Below are 17,542 nucleotides of genomic sequence, written 5' to 3'. Positions count from 1 at the left end.
CTGCCGCCCCACACTCTAACCACTAGGCTACCTGCCTCCTCTACACTCTAACCACTAGGCTACCTGCCGCCCCACACTCTAACCACTAGGCTACCTGCCGCCCCTACACTCTAACCACTAGGCTACCTGCCGCCTCTACACTCTAACCACTAGGCTACCTGCCGCCCCTACACTCTAACCACTAGGCTACCTGCCGCCCCACACTCTAACCACTAGGCTACCTGCCGCCTCTACACTCTAACCACTAGGCTACCTGTCTCCTCTACACTCTAACCACTAGGCTACCTGCCGGCCCACACTCTAACCACTAGGCTACCTGCCGCCCCACACTCTAACCACTAGGCTACCTGCCTCCTCTACACTCTAACCACTAGGCTACCTGCCGCCCCACACTCTAACCACTAGGCTACCTGCCGCCCCTACACTCTAACCACTAGGCTACCTGCCGCCCCTACACTCTAACCACTAGGCTACCTGCCGCCCCTACACTCTAACCACTAGGCTACCTGCCGGCCCACACTATAACCACTAGGCTACCTGCCGCCCCTACACTCTAACCACTAGGCTACCTGCCGTCCCTACACTCTAACCACTAGGATACCTGCCGCCTCTACACTCTAACCACTAGGCTACTAGCCGCCCCTACACTCTAACCACTAGGCTACCTGCCGCCTCTACACTCTAACCACTAGGCTACCTGCCGCCCCTACACTCTAACCACTAGGCTACTTGCCGCCCCACACTCTAACCACTAGGCTACGTGCCGCCTCTACACTCTAGCCACTAGGCTACCTGTCTCCTCTACACTCTAACCACTAGGCTACCTGCCGGCCCACACTCTAACCACTAGGCTACCTGCCGCCCCACACTCTAACCACTAGGCTACCTGCCTCCTCTACACTCTAACCACTAGGCTACCTGCCGCCCCACACTCTAACCACTAGGCTACCTGCCTCCTCTACACTCTAACCACTAGGCTACCTGCCGCCCCACACTCTAACCACTAGGCTACCTGCCGCCTCTACACTCTAACCACTAGGCTACCTGCCGCCCCTACACTCTAACCACTAGGCTACTTGCCGCCCCACACTCTAACCACTAGGCTACGTGCCGCCTCTACACTCTAGCCACTAGGCTACCTGTCTCCTCTACACTCTAACCACTAGGCTACCTGCCGGCCCACACTCTAACCACTAGGCTACTCTGCCGCCCCACACTAACCACTAGGCTACCTGCCCCACACTCTAACCACTAGGCTACCTGCCGCCCCACACTCTAACCACTAGGCTACCTGCCTCCTCTACACTCTAACCACTAGGCTACCTGCCGCCCCACACTCTAACCACTAGGCTACCTGCCTCCTCTACACTCTAACCACTAGGCTACCTGCCGCCCCACACTCTAACCACTAGTCTACCTGCCGCCCCTACACTCTAACCACTAGGCTACCTGCCTCCTCTACACTCTAACCACTAGGCTACCTGCCGCCCCACACTCTAACCACTAGGCTACCTGCCGCCCCTACACTATAGCCTGAAGTTAAAGAAGAACATGAAAGACTTACACGCAGTGAGTATTCTGTAAACATCACCTTTTTTATACACGAGGAGAGGTCCTCAAGACACACACATAGGACTGTGAACACACCAAGCGACACAACAAGCTGGAGCAGTAGCCGAGTCTTGCCAGGTACATGTTGAAAGATTTGTGTATTTTAAAAACTGATTGTTAAAAGGAATTTATAAATAATTGAATACTTTGTGCTCACAACAGTGTCAAATGTGAGAGAGCAGGCCAGATGACCAAGTGGCTGAACAACAGCTGGCTGACCAACCAGGATGCAGAGGACATGGAGACGGTCTCAGTGGACCAGACAGAATGGGACAGTCAAGAGAGCGTCTGTATCCGCGTCTGCTGGATACTCCAGGCATGGTGGGTAGTTTTTTAACAAAAACATTAGACTTGAATTTGATTCTGTTTGCCTGTCTGACGCGACCCACGTGACTCACAGCGTAGGGAGAGCTGTGACCACATTGGTCCAGAAAGGAGGTTGTTCATTAATGCATCATTTGCTGATAAATTGTGCGACGAGGTTTCATTGGTTCACTCAGAGGAGATCTCTTATTGTTTAGATTAGAAAATCCAAACGTTGTAATAGAAAGGGGGCGGGGCTCAGGGGCTGTGTGTGGCCAACCAGTAAACGTTGTAATAGAAAGGGGGCGGGGCTCAGGGGCTGTGTGTGGCCAACCAGTAAACGTTGTAATAGAAAGGGGGCGGGGCTCAGGGGCTGTGTGTGGACAACCAGTAAACGTTGTAATAGAAAGGGGGCGGGGCTCAGGGGCTGTGTGTGGCCAACCAGTAAACGTTGTAATAGAAAGGGGGCGGGGCTCAGGGGCTGTGTGTGGACAACCAGTAAACGTTGTAATAGAAAGGGGCGGGGCTCAGGGGCTGTGTGTGGCCAACCAGTAAACGTTGTAATAGAAAGGGGGCGGGGCTCAGGGGCTGTGTGTGGACAACCAGTAAACGTTGTAATAGAAAGGGGGCGGGGCTCAGGGGCTGTGTGTGGCCAACCAGTAAACGTTGTAATAGAAAGGGGGCGGGGCTCAGGGGCTGTGTGTGGCCAACCAGTAAACGTTGTAATAGAAAGGGGGCGGGGCTCAGGGGCTGTGTGTGGCCAACCAGTAAACGTTGTAATAGAAAGGGGGCGGGGCTCAGGGGCTGTGTGTGGACAACCAGTAAACGTTGTAATAGAAAGGGGGCGGGGCTCAGGGGCTGTGTGTGGCCAACCAGTAAACGTTGTAATAGAAAGGGGGCGGGGCTCAGGGGCTGTGTGTGGCCAACCAGTAAACGTTGTAATAGAAAGGGGGCGGGGCTCAGGGGCTGTGTGTGGCCAACCAGTAAACGTTGTAATAGAAAGGGGGCGGGGCTCAGGGGCTGTGTGTGGCCAACCAGTAAACGTTGTAATAGAAAGGGGGCGGGGCTCAGGGGCTGTGTGTGGACAACCAGTAAACGTTGTAATAGAAAGGGGGCGGGGCTCAGGGGCTGTGTGTGGCCAACCAGTAAACGTTGTAATAGAAAGGGGCGGGGCTCAGGGGCTGTGTGTGGCCAACCAGTAAACGTTGTAATAGAAAGGGGGCGGGGCTCAGGGGCTGTGTGTGGCCAACCAGTAAACGTTGTAATAGAAAGGGGCGGGGCTCAGGGGCTGTGTGTGGACAACCAGTAAACGTTGTAATAGAAAGGGGCGGGGCTCAGGGGCTGTGTGTGGCCAACCAGTAAACGTTGTAATAGAAAGGGGCGGGGCTCAGGGGCTGTGTGTGGCCAACCAGTAAACGTTGTAATAGAAAGGGGCGGGGCTCAGGGGCTGTGTGTGGCCAACCAGTAAACGTTGTAATAGAAAGGGGGCGGGGCTCAGGGGCTGTGTGTGGCCAACCAGTAAATGTTGTAATAGAAAGGGGGCGGGGCTCAGGGGCTGTGTGTGGCCAACCAGTAAACGTTGTAATAGAAAGGGGGCGGGGCTCAGGGGCTAATCCAGGGGCTAATCCACGCCTCTACTTCACACCGCTACTTCACGTCGCTACTTCACGTCGCTACTTCACGCCGCTACTTCACGCCTCTACTTCACGTCGCTACTTCACGTCGCTACTTCACGCCGCTACTTCACGCCTCTACTTCACGCCTCTACTTCACGCCGCTACTTCACGTCGCTACTTCACGCCGCTACTTCACGCCTCTACTTCACGCCTCTACTTCACGCCGCTACTTCACGCCGCTACTTCACGCCGCTACTTCACGCCGCTACTTCACGCCTCTACTTCACGTCGCTACTTCACGTCGCTACTTCACGCCGCTACTTCACGTCGCTACTTCACGCCTCTACTTCACGCCTCTACTTCACGCCGCTACTTCACGTCGCTACATCACGCCGCTACTTCACGCCGCTACTCCACGTCGCTACTTCACGTCACTCCACTACTTCACGTCGCTACTTCACGCCGCTACTCCACGTCGCTACTTCACGTCACTCCGCTACTTCACGTCGCTACTTCACGCCGCTACTTCACGTGGCTACTTCACGTGGCTACTTCACGTGGCTACTTCACGTTGCTACTTCACGCCGCTACTTCACGCCGCTACTTCACGCCGCTACTTCACGCCGCTACTTCACGCCGCTACTTCACGTGGCTACTTCACGCCGCTACTTCACGCCGCTACTTCACGCCGCTACTTCACGCCGCTACTTCACGCCGCTACTTCACGCCGCTACTTCACGCCGCTACTTCACGCCGCTACTTCACGTCGCTACTTCACGTCACTCCGCTACTTCACGCCGCTACATCACGCCGCTACATCACGCCGCTACTTCACGTCGCTACTTCACGCCGCTACTTCACGCCGCTACTTCACGCCGCTACTTCACGTGGCTACTTCACGCCGCTACTTCACGCCGCTACTTCACGCCGCTACTTCACGCCGCTACTTCACGCCGCTACTTCACGCCGCTACTTCACGCCGCTACTTCACGCCGCTACTTCACGTCGCTACTTCACGTCACTCCGCTACTTCACGCCGCTACATCACGCCGCTACATCACGTCGCTACTTCACGCCGCTACTTCACGCCGCTACTTCACGCCGCTACATCACGCCGCTACTTCACGTGGCTACTTCACGTGGCTACTTCACGTCGCTACTTCACGCCGCTACTTCACGCCTCTACTTCACGCCGCTACTTCACGCCTCTACTTCACGCCTCTACATCACGCCGCTACATCACGCCGCTACTTCACGCCTCTACTTCACGCCGCTACTTCACGTCGCTACTTCACGCCTCTACTTCACGTCGCTACTTCACGCCGCTACTTCACGCCTCTACTTCACGTCGCTACTTCACGCCGCTACTTCACGTCGCTACTTCACGCCGCTACTTCACGTCGCTACTTCACGCCGCTACTTCACGCCGCTACTTCACGCCTCTACTTCACGCCTCTACATCACGCCGCTACATCACGCCGCTACTTCACGCCTCTACTTCACGCCGCTACTTCACGTCGCTACTTCACGCCGCTACATCACGCCGCTACTTCACGCCTCTACTTCACGTCGCTACATCACGCCGCTACATCACGTCGCTACTTCACGTCGCTACTTCACGTCGCTACTTCACGCCTCTACTTCACGTCGCTACTTCACGCCGCTACTTCACGTGGCTACTTCACGTTGCTACTTCACGCCTCTACTTCACGTCGCTACTTCACGCCGCTACTTCACGCCGCTACTTCACGCCGCTACATCACGCCTCTACTTCACGCCGCTACTTCACGCCTCTACTTCACGTCGCTACTTCACGCCGCTACTTCACGCCGCTACTTCACGCCGCTACATCACGCCGCTACTTCACGTGGCTACTTCACGTGGCTACTTCACGTCGCTACTTCACGCCGCTACTTCACGTCGCTACTTCACGCCGCTACTTCACGCCGCTACTTCACGCCTCTACTTCACGCCTCTACATCACGCCGCTACATCACGCCGCTACTTCACGCCTCTACTTCACGCCGCTACTTCACGTCGCTACTTCACGCCGCTACATCACGCCGCTACTTCACGCCTCTACTTCACGTCGCTACTTCACGCCGCTACTTCACGCCTCTACTTCACGTCGCTACTTCACGCCGCTACTTCACGCCTCTACTTCACGTCGCTACTTCACGCCGCTACTTCACGCCTCTACTTCACGTCGCTACTTCACGCCGCTACTTCACGTCGCTACTTCACGCCGCTACTTCACGCCTCTACTTCACGCCTCTACTTCACGCCGCTACTTCACGCCTCTACTTCACGCCTCTACTTCACGTCGCTACATCACGCCGCTTGTTTCCACATCACCAACAAACTATCATAGATCAAACACACCAAGACAGTTGTGAAGAGGACACGACAACACCTTTCCCCTCTCAGGAGACTGAAAAGATTTGGCATGGGTCCCCAGATCCTCAAAAAGTTTGACAGCTGCACCATCGAGAGCATCCTGGGGCCAAGCTTCCTGCCATCCAGGACCTCTATACCAGGTGGTGTCAGAGAAAGGCCCCATAAAATTGTCAAAAACTCAAGTCACCCTAGTCATAGACTGTTCTCTCTGCTACTGCACGGCAAGCGGTACCGGAGCACCATGTCTAGGTCCAAGAGGCTTCTAAACAGCTTCTACCCCCAAGCCATAAAACAGATGAACAATTAATCAAATGGCCACCCGTACTATTTACATTGACACACCACCTCATTTGTTTTTACACTGCTGCTACTCACTGTTTATTATCTATGCATAGTCACTTTGCATGTACAAATTACCTCGACTAACCTGTAACCCCATACATTGACTCGGTACTGGTACCCCCTGTATATAGCCTCATTATTGCTCTTTTATTGTGTTACTTTTTATTATCTTCTTAACCAACAATTCAGTTCAAGAAATAGAAATAAGGGCTTGTAAGTAAGCATTTCACGGTAAGGTCTACTACACCTGTTGTATTCAGCACGTGACAAAGTTTGATTTGAATCCTACAGGTTAGTATATATATATATATATATAATACTACAGGTTAGTATATATAATACTACTACAGATTAGTATATATAATACTACAGGTTAGTATATATAATAATACTGCAGGTTAGTATATATAATACTACTACAGATTAGTATATATAATACTACTACAGGTTAGTATATATATATATATATAAAATACAACTACAGTTTAGTATATATAATAATACTGCAGGTTAGTATATATATATACATAATAATACTACAGGTTAATATATAAAATACTACTACAGGTTAGCATATATAATACTACAACAGGTTCAGACATGTTTCATGACATCAGTTCAGACCAGCATATCTTTTCAGTTCATAAAGATATTTTTTACATTCATATACAGAGAAAATAAATCCTTTTTGGACACAACGATTATATACAGTGCAGTGATCTATGATTTCCATTCTAGATTTGGTCCTTTTTATTGGCAGACATTTTGGAATCATTTCAGAAAACAACATGACTTGAAAGTTACCTATTCCACTCCTCACGTTCTTTGCATAAATAAAGCAAATAGATACATCTAGGATCTTCTGTCGTATGGTGACCAACAGGCACTTTGGAATGGGAATCTAAAAATGTAGAATTAAAGAAAAGACATTTGGACAACCTGGTCTCCTCAATATTACTATTATTTTTTTTTTTAAAGAAAGAGCCTTTATAAGCATGGTATTATAAAATACAATGTTAAAACCATATTTCTAGCCAATACATCTATTTGAGTGTAGAAGAGAAAGAGAGGATGTTTTATGTTTATATCTTATATAACATAGGATGAACTCTACAGATCGGGACTCCAGATCATCAGATGAAATGTCGTCCTGAAGGACAAAACACAGCATAGCGGACGGCGGCTGTGCAGATCCCCTGCTGGGTGGCGATAAAAGCTGGTGATTCAACGTGGAGAATCGTCTGAAAATTACCAGAAAATTAACACAGCCATCTGCTTTCAACCGTTTGTCGACGAGGTCTGTTTTGTCCTTATTAACACTGCATATTAATATCATCATTACACCATATCATTACACCATATGATAACACCATATCATTACACCATATGATAACACCATATGATAACACCGTATGATAACCCCATATGATAACACCGTATGATAACTCCATATGATAACACCATATGATAACACCATATCATTACACCATATGATAACACCATATTATAACACCATATGATAACACCATATGATAACACCGTATGATAACCCCATATGATAACCCCATATGATAACACCATATCATTACACCATATCATTACACCATATGATAACACCATATGATAACACCATATGATAACACCATATGATAACACCGTATGATAACACCATATGATAACACCATATGATAACACCATATTATAACACCATATGATAACACCATATGATAACACCATATGATAACACCATATGATAACACCATATGATAACCCCATATGATAACACCATATGATAACACCGTATGATAACATCATATCATAACACCATATGATAACACCATATGATAACACCATATGATAACACCGTATGATAACCCCATATGATAACACCGCATGATAACCCCATATGATAACACCATATGATAACATCATATCATAACACCATATGATAACATCATATCATAACACCGTATGATAACACCATATGATAACATCATATCATAACACCATATGATAACACCATATGATAACACCATATGATAACACCATATGATAACACCATATGATAACACCATATGATAACACTGTATGATAACACCATATGATAACACCGTATGATAACACCATATGATAACACCGTATGATAACACCGTATCATGTGATAACACCATATGATAACACCATATGATAACACCATATGATAACACCGTATGATAACACTGTATGATAACACCATGTGATAACACCATATGATAACACCCTATGATAACACCATATCATTACACCATATGATAACACCGTACGATAACACTGTATGATAACACCGTATGATAACACCATGTGATAACACCATATGATAACACCCTATGATAACACCATATGATAACACCGTATGATAACACCATATGCTAACACCATATGATAACACCATGTGATAACACCATATGATAACACCATATGATAACACCGCATATGATAACACCATATGATAACACCGTATGATAACACCATATGATAACACCGTATGATAACTCCGTATGATAACACCATGTGATAACACCATATGATAACACCGTATGATAACACTGTATGATAACACCATGTGATAACACCATATGATAACACCATATGATAACACCCTATGATAACACCGTATGATAACACCATATGATAACACCATATGATAACACCATATGATAACACCATATGATAACACCATATGATAACACCATATGATAACACCATATGATAACACCATATGATAACACCATATGATAACACCATATGATAACACCATATGATAACACCATATGATAACACCATATGATAACACCATATGATAACACCATATGATAACACCATATGATAACACCATATGATAACACCATATGATAACACCATATCATAACACCATATGATAACACCGCATCATAACACCATATTATAACACCATATGATAACACCATATGATAACACCATATGATAACACCATATGATAACACTGTATGATAACACCATATGATAACATCATATCATAACACCATATGATAACACCATATGATAACACTGTATGATAACACCATATGATACCACCATATGATAACACCATATGATAACACCATATGATAACACCATATGATAACACCGTATGATAACACCATATGATAACACCATATGATAACACCATATGATAACACCATATGATAACACCATATGATAACACCATATGATAACACCATGTGATAACACTGTATGATAACACCATATGATAACACCATATGATAACACCGTATGATAACACTGTATGATAACACCATATGATAACACCATATCATTACACCATATGATAACACCGTACGATAACACTGTATGATAACACCATATGATAACACCATATCATTACACCATATGATAACACCATATGATAACACCATATGATAACACCATATGATAACACCATATGATAACACCATATGATAACACCATATGATAACACCATGCATAACACCATATGATAACACCATATGATAACACCATATGATAACACCATATGATAACACCATATGATAACACCATATGATAACACCATATGATAACACCATATGATAACACCATATGATAACACCATATGATAACACCATATGATAACACCATATGATAACACCATATGATAACACCATATGATAACACCATATGATAACACCATATGATAACACCATATGATAACACCATATGATAACACCATATGATAACACCATATGATAACACCATATGATAACATCATATGATAACACCATATGATAACACCATATGATAACACCATATGATAACACCATATGTTAACACCCTATGATAACACCATATCATTACATATCAACACTGCTCAAATTGTAAAAATAAAAAACAAAGAAGCAAAAACAGTTATTAAATACTACAGTGAGTCTATCAAACATTAAGAACACGTCCTAATATTGAGTTGGACCTCTTTTTGCCCTCAGGACAGCCTCAATTCATCGGGGAGTGGATTCTACAAGGTGTTGAAAGTGTTCCACAGGGATGCTGGCCCATGTTCACCCACAGTTGTGTCAAGATGGCTGGATGTCCTTCGGGTGGTTGACCTTTCTTGATACACACGGGAAACTGTTGAGCGTGAAAAACCCAGTTGCAGTTGTTGCCACTCAAACCGGTGCGCCTGGCAGCTACTACCATACCCCGTTCTAAGGCAGCTACTACCATACCCCGTTCTAAGGCAGCTACTACCATACCCCGTTCTAAGGCAGCTACTACCATACCCCGTTCTAAGGCAGCTACTACCATACCCCGTTCTAAGGCAGCTACTACCATACCCCGTTCTAAGGCAGCTACAACCATACCCCGTTCTAAGGCAGCTACAACCATACCCCGTTCTAAGGCAGCTACTACCATACCCGTTCTAAGGCAGCTACTACCATACCCGTTCTAAGGCAGCTACTACCATACCCCGTTCTAAGGCAGCTACTACCATACCCCGTTCTAAGGCAGCTACTACCATACCCCGTTCTAAGGCAGCTACTACCATACCCCGTTCTAAGGCAGCTACAACCATACCCCGTTCTAAGGCAGCTACTACCATACCCCGTTCTAAGGCAGCTACTACCATACCCCGTTCTAAGGCAGCTACTACCATACCCCGTTCTAAGGCAGCTACTACCATACCCCGTTCTAAGGCAGCTACTACCATACCCCGTTCTAAGGCAGCTACTACCATACCCGTTCTAAGGCAGCTACTACCATACCCCCGTTCTAAGGCAGCTACAACCATACCCCGTTCTAAGGCAGCTACTACCATACCCCGTTCTAAGGCAGCTACTACCATACCCCGTTCTAAGGCAGCTACTACCATACCCCGTTCTAAGGCAGCTACTACCATACCCCGTTCTAAGGCAGCTACTACCATACCCCGTTCTAAGGCAGCTACAACCATACCCCGTTCTAAGGCAGCTACTACCATACCCCGTTCTAAGGCAGCTACTACCATACCCCGTTCTAAGGCAGCTACTACCATACCCCGTTCTAAGGCAGCTACTACCATACCCCGTTCTAAGGCAGCTACTACCATACCCCGTTCTAAGGCAGCTACTACCATACCCCGTTCTAAGGCAGCTACTACCATACCCCGTTCTAAGGCAGCTACAACCATACCCCGTTCTAAGGCAGCTACTACCATACCCCGTTCTAAGGCAGCTACTACCATACCCCGTTCTAAGGCAGCTACTACCATACCCCGTTCTAAGGCAGCTACTACCATACCCCGTTCTAAGGCAGCTACAACCATACCCCGTTCTAAGGCAGCTACAACCATACCCCGTTCTAAGGCAGCTACTACCATACCCATTCTAAGGCAGCTACTACCATACCCCGTTCTAAAAACAAAGCTACTACCATACCCCGTTCTAAGGCAGCTACTACCATACCCCGTTCTAAGGCAGCTACTACCATACCCCGTTCTAAGGCAGCTACTACCATACCCCGTTCTAAGGCAGCTACAACCATACCCCGTTCTAAGGCAGCTACTACCATACCCCGTTCTAAGGCAGCTACTACCATACCCCGTTCTAAGGCAGCTACTACCATACCCCGTTCTAAGGCAGCTACTACCATACCCGTTCTAAGGCAGCTACTACCATACCCCGTTCTAAGGCAGCTACTACCATACCCCGTTCTAAGGCAGCTACTACCATACCCCGTTCTAAGGCAGCTACAACCATACCCCGTTCTAAGGCAGCTACTACCATACCCCGTTCTAAGGCAGCTACTACCATACCCCGTTCTAAGGCAGCTACTACCATACCCCGTTCTAAGGCAGCTACTACCATACCCCGTTCTAAGGCAGCTACAACCATACCCCGTTCTAAGGCAGCTACAACCATACCCGTTCTAAGGCAGCTACAACCATACCCCGTTCTAAGGCAGCTACTACCATACCCCGTTCTAAGGCAGCTACTACTATACCCGTTCTAAGGCAGCTACTACCATACCCGTTCTAAGGCAGCTACTACCATACCCCGTTCTAAGGCAGCTACTACCATACCCCGTTCTAAGGCAGCTACTACCATACCCCGTTCTAAGGCAGCTACTACCATACCCCGTTCTAAGGCAGCTACAACCATACCCCGTTCTAAGGCAGCTACAACCATACCCCGTTCTAAGGCAGCTACTACCATACCCCGTTCTAAGGCCTTTCAATATGTTGTCTTGTCCATTACCCCTCTGAATGGCACACAGACACAATCCATGTCTCAAGGTTTAAAAATCATCCTTTAACTGGTCTCCTCACCTTCATCTACACTGATTGAAGTGGATTTAACAAGTGACATCAATAAGGGATCATAGCTTTCACCTGGATTCACCTGGTCCGTCTGTCATGGAAAGAGCAGGTGTTCCTAATGTTTTGTCCACATTGAACCATGAGCTGTTTTCATTGTGTTGACATACTGTGTACCAATGGCTGATATAGAAAATAAAGGACCACATTTCACCACCTTATTTTTCAACGACATAAAACATCTAAGTTACAATAGTTACTGAAGCGTTTTACAGACATGTCTGAGATCTGGTTGGTCTCTCTCTGGATCCTGGTCATATCAGAGCTATAGAGATCTGGTTGGTCTCTCTCTGGATCCTGGTCATATCAGAGCTATAGAGATCTGGTTGGTCTCTCTCTGGATCCTGGTCATATCAGAGCTATAGAGAGATATCAGAGCTATAGAGATCTGGTTGGTCTCTCTCTCTGGGTCATCAGAGCTATAGAGATCTGGTTGGTCTCTCTCTGGATCCTGGTCATATCAGAGCTATAGAGATCTGGTTGGTCTCTCTCTCTGGATCCTGGTCATATCAGAGCTATAGAGATCTGGTTGGTCTCTCTCTCTGGATCCTGGTCATATCAGAGCTATAGAGATCTGGTTGGTCTCTCTCTGGATCCTGGTCATATCAGAGCTATAGAGATCTGGTTGGTCTCTCTCTGGATCCTGGTCATATCAGAGCTATAGAGATCTGGTTGGTCTCTCTCTGGATCCTGGTCATATCAGAGCTATAGAGATCTGGTTGGTCTCTCTCTGGATCCTGGTCATATCAGAGCTATAGAGATCTGGTTGGTCTCTCTCTGGATCCTGGTCATATCAGAGCTATAGAGATCTGGTTGGTCTCTCTCTGGATCCTGGTCATATCAGAGCTATAGAGATCTGGTTGGTCTCTCTCTGGATCTGGTCATATCAGAGCTATAGAGATCTGGTTGGTCTCTCTCTCTGGATCCTGGTCATATCAGAGCTATAGAGATCTGGTTGGTCTCTCTCTGGATCCTGGTCATATCAGAGCTATAGAGATCTGGTTGGTCTCTCTCTCTGGATCCTGGTCATATCAGAGCTATAGAGATCTGGTTGGTCTCTCTCTGGATCCTGGTCATATCAGAGCTATAGAGATCTGGTTGGTCTCTCTCTCTGGATCCTGGTCATATCAGAGCTATAGAGATCTGGTTGGTCTCTCTCTGGATCCTGGTCATATCAGAGCTATAGAGATCTGGTTGGTCTCTCTCTGGATCCTGGTCATATCAGAGCTATAGAGATCTGGTTGGTCTCTCTCTGGATCCTGGTCATATCAGAGCTATAGAGATCTGGTTGGTCTCTCTCTCTGGATCCTGGTCATATCAGAGCTATAGAGATCTGGTTGGTCTCTCTCTGGATCCTGGTCATATCAGAGCTATAGAGATCTGGTTGGTCTCTCTCTCTGGATCCTGGTCATATCAGAGCTATAGAGATCTGGTTGGTCTCTCTCTGGATCCTGGTCATATCAGAGCTATAGAGATCTGGTTGGTCTCTCTCTCTGGATCCTGGTCATATCAGAGCTATAGAGATCTGGTTGGTCTCTCTCTCTGGATCCTGGTCATATCAGAGCTATAGAGATCTGGTTGGTCTCTCTCTGGATCCTGGTCATATCAGAGCTATAGAGATCTGGTTGGTCTCTCTCTCTGGATCCTGGTCATATCAGAGCTATAGAGATCTGGTTGGTCTCTCTCTGGATCCTGGTCATATCAGAGCTATAGAGATCTGGTTGGTCTCTCTCTGGATCCTGGTCATATCAGAGCTATAGAGATCTGGTTGGTCTCTCTCTGGATCCTGGTCATATCAGAGCTATAGAGATCTGGTTGGTCTCTCTCTGGATCCTGGTCATATCAGAGCTATAGGGATCTGGTTGGTCTCTCTCTGGATCCTGTTCATATCAGAGCTATAGAGATCTGGTTGGTCTCTCTCTCTGGATCCTGGTCATATCAGAGCTATAGAGATCTGGTTGGTCTCTCTCTGGATCCTGGTCATATCAGAGCTATAGAGATCTGGTTGGTCTCTCTCTGGATCCTGGTCATATCAGAGCTATAGAGATCTGGTTGGTCTCTCTCTGGATCCTGGTCATATCAGAGCTATAGAGATCTGGTTGGTCTCTCTCTCTGGATCCTGGTCATATCAGAGCTATAGAGATCTGGTTGGTCTCTCTCTCTGGATCCTGGTCATATCAGAGCTATAGAGATCTGGTTGGTCTCTCTCTGGATCCTGGTCATATCAGAGCTATAGAGATCTGGTTGGTCTCTCTCTGGATCCTGGTCATATCAGAGCTATAGAGATCTGGTTGGTCTCTCTCTCTGGATCCTGGTCATATCAGAGCTATAGAGATCTGGTTGGTCTCTCTCTCTGGATCCTGGTCATATCAGAGCTATAGAGATCTGGTTGGTCTCTCTCTGGATCCTGGTCATATCAGAGCTATAGAGATCTGGTTGGTCTCTCTCTCTGGATCCTGGTCATATCAGAGCTATAGAGATCTGGTTGGTCTCTCTCTCTGGATCCTGGTCATATCAGAGCTATAGAGATCTGGTTGGTCTCTCTCTCTGGATCCTGGTCATATCAGAGCTATAGAGATCTGGTTGGTCTCTCTCTCTGGATCCTGGTCATATCAGAGCTATAGAGATCTGGTTGGTCTCTCTCTGGATCCTGGTCATATCAGAGCTATAGAGATCTGGTTGGTCTCTCTCTGGATCCTGGTCATATCAGAGCTATAGAGATCTGGTTGGTCTCTCTCTGGATCCTGGTCATATCAGAGCTATAGAGATCTGGTTGGTCTCTCTCTGGATCCTGGTCATATCAGAGCTATAGAGATCTGGTTGGTCTCTCTCTGGATCCTGGTCATATCAGAGCTATAGAGATCTGGTTGGTCTCTCTCTCTGGATCCTGGTCATATCAGAGCTATAGAGATCTGGTTGGTCTCTCTCTGGATCCTGGTCATATCAGAGCTATAGAGATCTGGTTGGTCTCTCTCTGGATCCTGGTCATATCAGAGCTATAGAGATCTGGTTGGTCTCTCTCTGGATCCTGGTCATATCAGAGCTATAGAGATCTGGTTGGTCTCTCTCTGGATCCTGGTCATATCAGAGCTATAGAGATCTGGTTGGTCTCTCTCTGGATCCTGGTCATATCAGAGCTATAGAGATCTGGTTGGTCTCTCTCTCTGGATCCTGGTCATATCAGAGCTATAGAGATCTGGTTGGTCTCTCTCTGGATCCTGGTCATATCAGAGCTATAGAGATCTGGTTGGTCTCTCTCTGGATCCTGGTCATATCAGAGCTATAGAGATCTGGTTGGTCTCTCTCTCTGGATCCTGGTCATATCAGAGCTATAGAGATCTGGTTGGTCTCTCTCTGGATCCTGGTCATATCAGAGCTATAGAGATCTGGTTGGTCTCTCTCTGGATCCTGGTCATATCAGAGCTATAGAGATCTGGTTGGTCTCTCTCTCTGGATCCTGGTCATATCAGAGCTATAGAGATCTGGTTGGTCTCTCTCTGGATCCTGGTCATATCAGAGCTATAGAGATCTGGTTGGTCTCTCTCTGGATCCTGGTCATATCAGAGCTATAGGGATCTGGTTGGTCTCTCTCTGGATCCTGGTCATATCAGAGCTATAGAGATCTGGTTGGTCTCTCTCTGGATCCTGGTCATATCAGAGCTATAGGATCTGGTTGGTCTCTCTCTGGATCCTGGTCATATCAGAGCTATAGAGATCTGGTTGGTCTCTCTCTGGATCCTGGTCATATCAGAGCTATAGAGATCTGGTTGGTCTCTCTCTCTGGATCCTGGTCATATCAGAGCTATAGAGATCTGGTTGGTCTCTCTCTGGATCCTGGTCATATCAGAGCTATAGAGATCTGGTTGGTCTCTCTCTGGATCCTGGTCATATCAGAGCTATAGAGATCTGGTTGGTCTCTCTCTGGATCCTGGTCATATCAGAGCTATAGAGATCTGGTTGGTCTCTCTCTGGATCCTGGTCATATCAGAGCTATAGAGATCTGGTTGGTCTCTCTCTCTGGATCCTGGTCATATCAGAGCTATAGAGATCTGGTTGGTCTCTCTCTCTGGATCCTGGTCATATCAGAGCTATAGAGATCTGGTTGGTCTCTCTCTCTGGATCCTGGTCATATCAGAGCTATAGAGATCTGGTTGGTCTCTCTCTGGATCCTGGTCATATCAGAGCTATAGAGATCTGGTTGGTCTCTCTCTCTGGATCCTGGTCATATCAGAGCTATAGAGATCTGGTTGGTCTCTCTCTCTATATATGGCTCTGTGTCAGGTCACGACCTCAGAGGAGACAACCTGTATGGCACTACATGATGTAGAATAACAGCAAAAGCCACAATATGGCATCACATTTTACATCCCCCCAATATTGTAATTATTTGGTGAATATATTGTTCATGTCAAAGAATACATTTATATCACATTATATGAGAGAGCCTGTCTAGTGGGAGGAGTTAGTTACTCTATGAGAGAGCCTGGCTAGTGGGAGGAGTTAGTTACTCTATGAGAGAGCCTGGCTAGTGGGAGGACTTAGTTACTCTATGAGAGAGCCTGTCTAGTGGGAGGAGTTAGTTACTCTATGAGAGAGCCTGGCTAGTGGGAGGAGTTAGTTACTCTATGAGAGAGCCTGGCTAGTGGGAGGACTTAGTTACTCTATGAGAGAGCCTGGCTAGTGGGAGGAGTTAGTTACTCTATGAGAGAGCCTAGCTAGTGGGAGGAGTTAGTTACTCTATGAGAGAGCCTGGCTAGTGGGAGGAGTTAGTTACTCTATGAGAGAGCCTGGCTAGTGGGAGGAGTTAGTTACTCCATGAGAGAGTCTGGCTAGTGGGAGGAGTTAGTTACTATATGAGAGAGCCTGTCTATTGGGAGGAATTAGTTCCTCTATGAGAGAGTCTGGCTAG

The sequence above is a fragment of the Oncorhynchus keta genome, chromosome 15 (assembly GCF_023373465.1).
Source record: "Oncorhynchus keta strain PuntledgeMale-10-30-2019 chromosome 15, Oket_V2, whole genome shotgun sequence".
In the NCBI taxonomy this organism is placed as follows: Eukaryota; Metazoa; Chordata; class Actinopteri; order Salmoniformes; family Salmonidae; genus Oncorhynchus; species Oncorhynchus keta.
Note: the sequence above shows the minus strand (reverse complement) of the source record.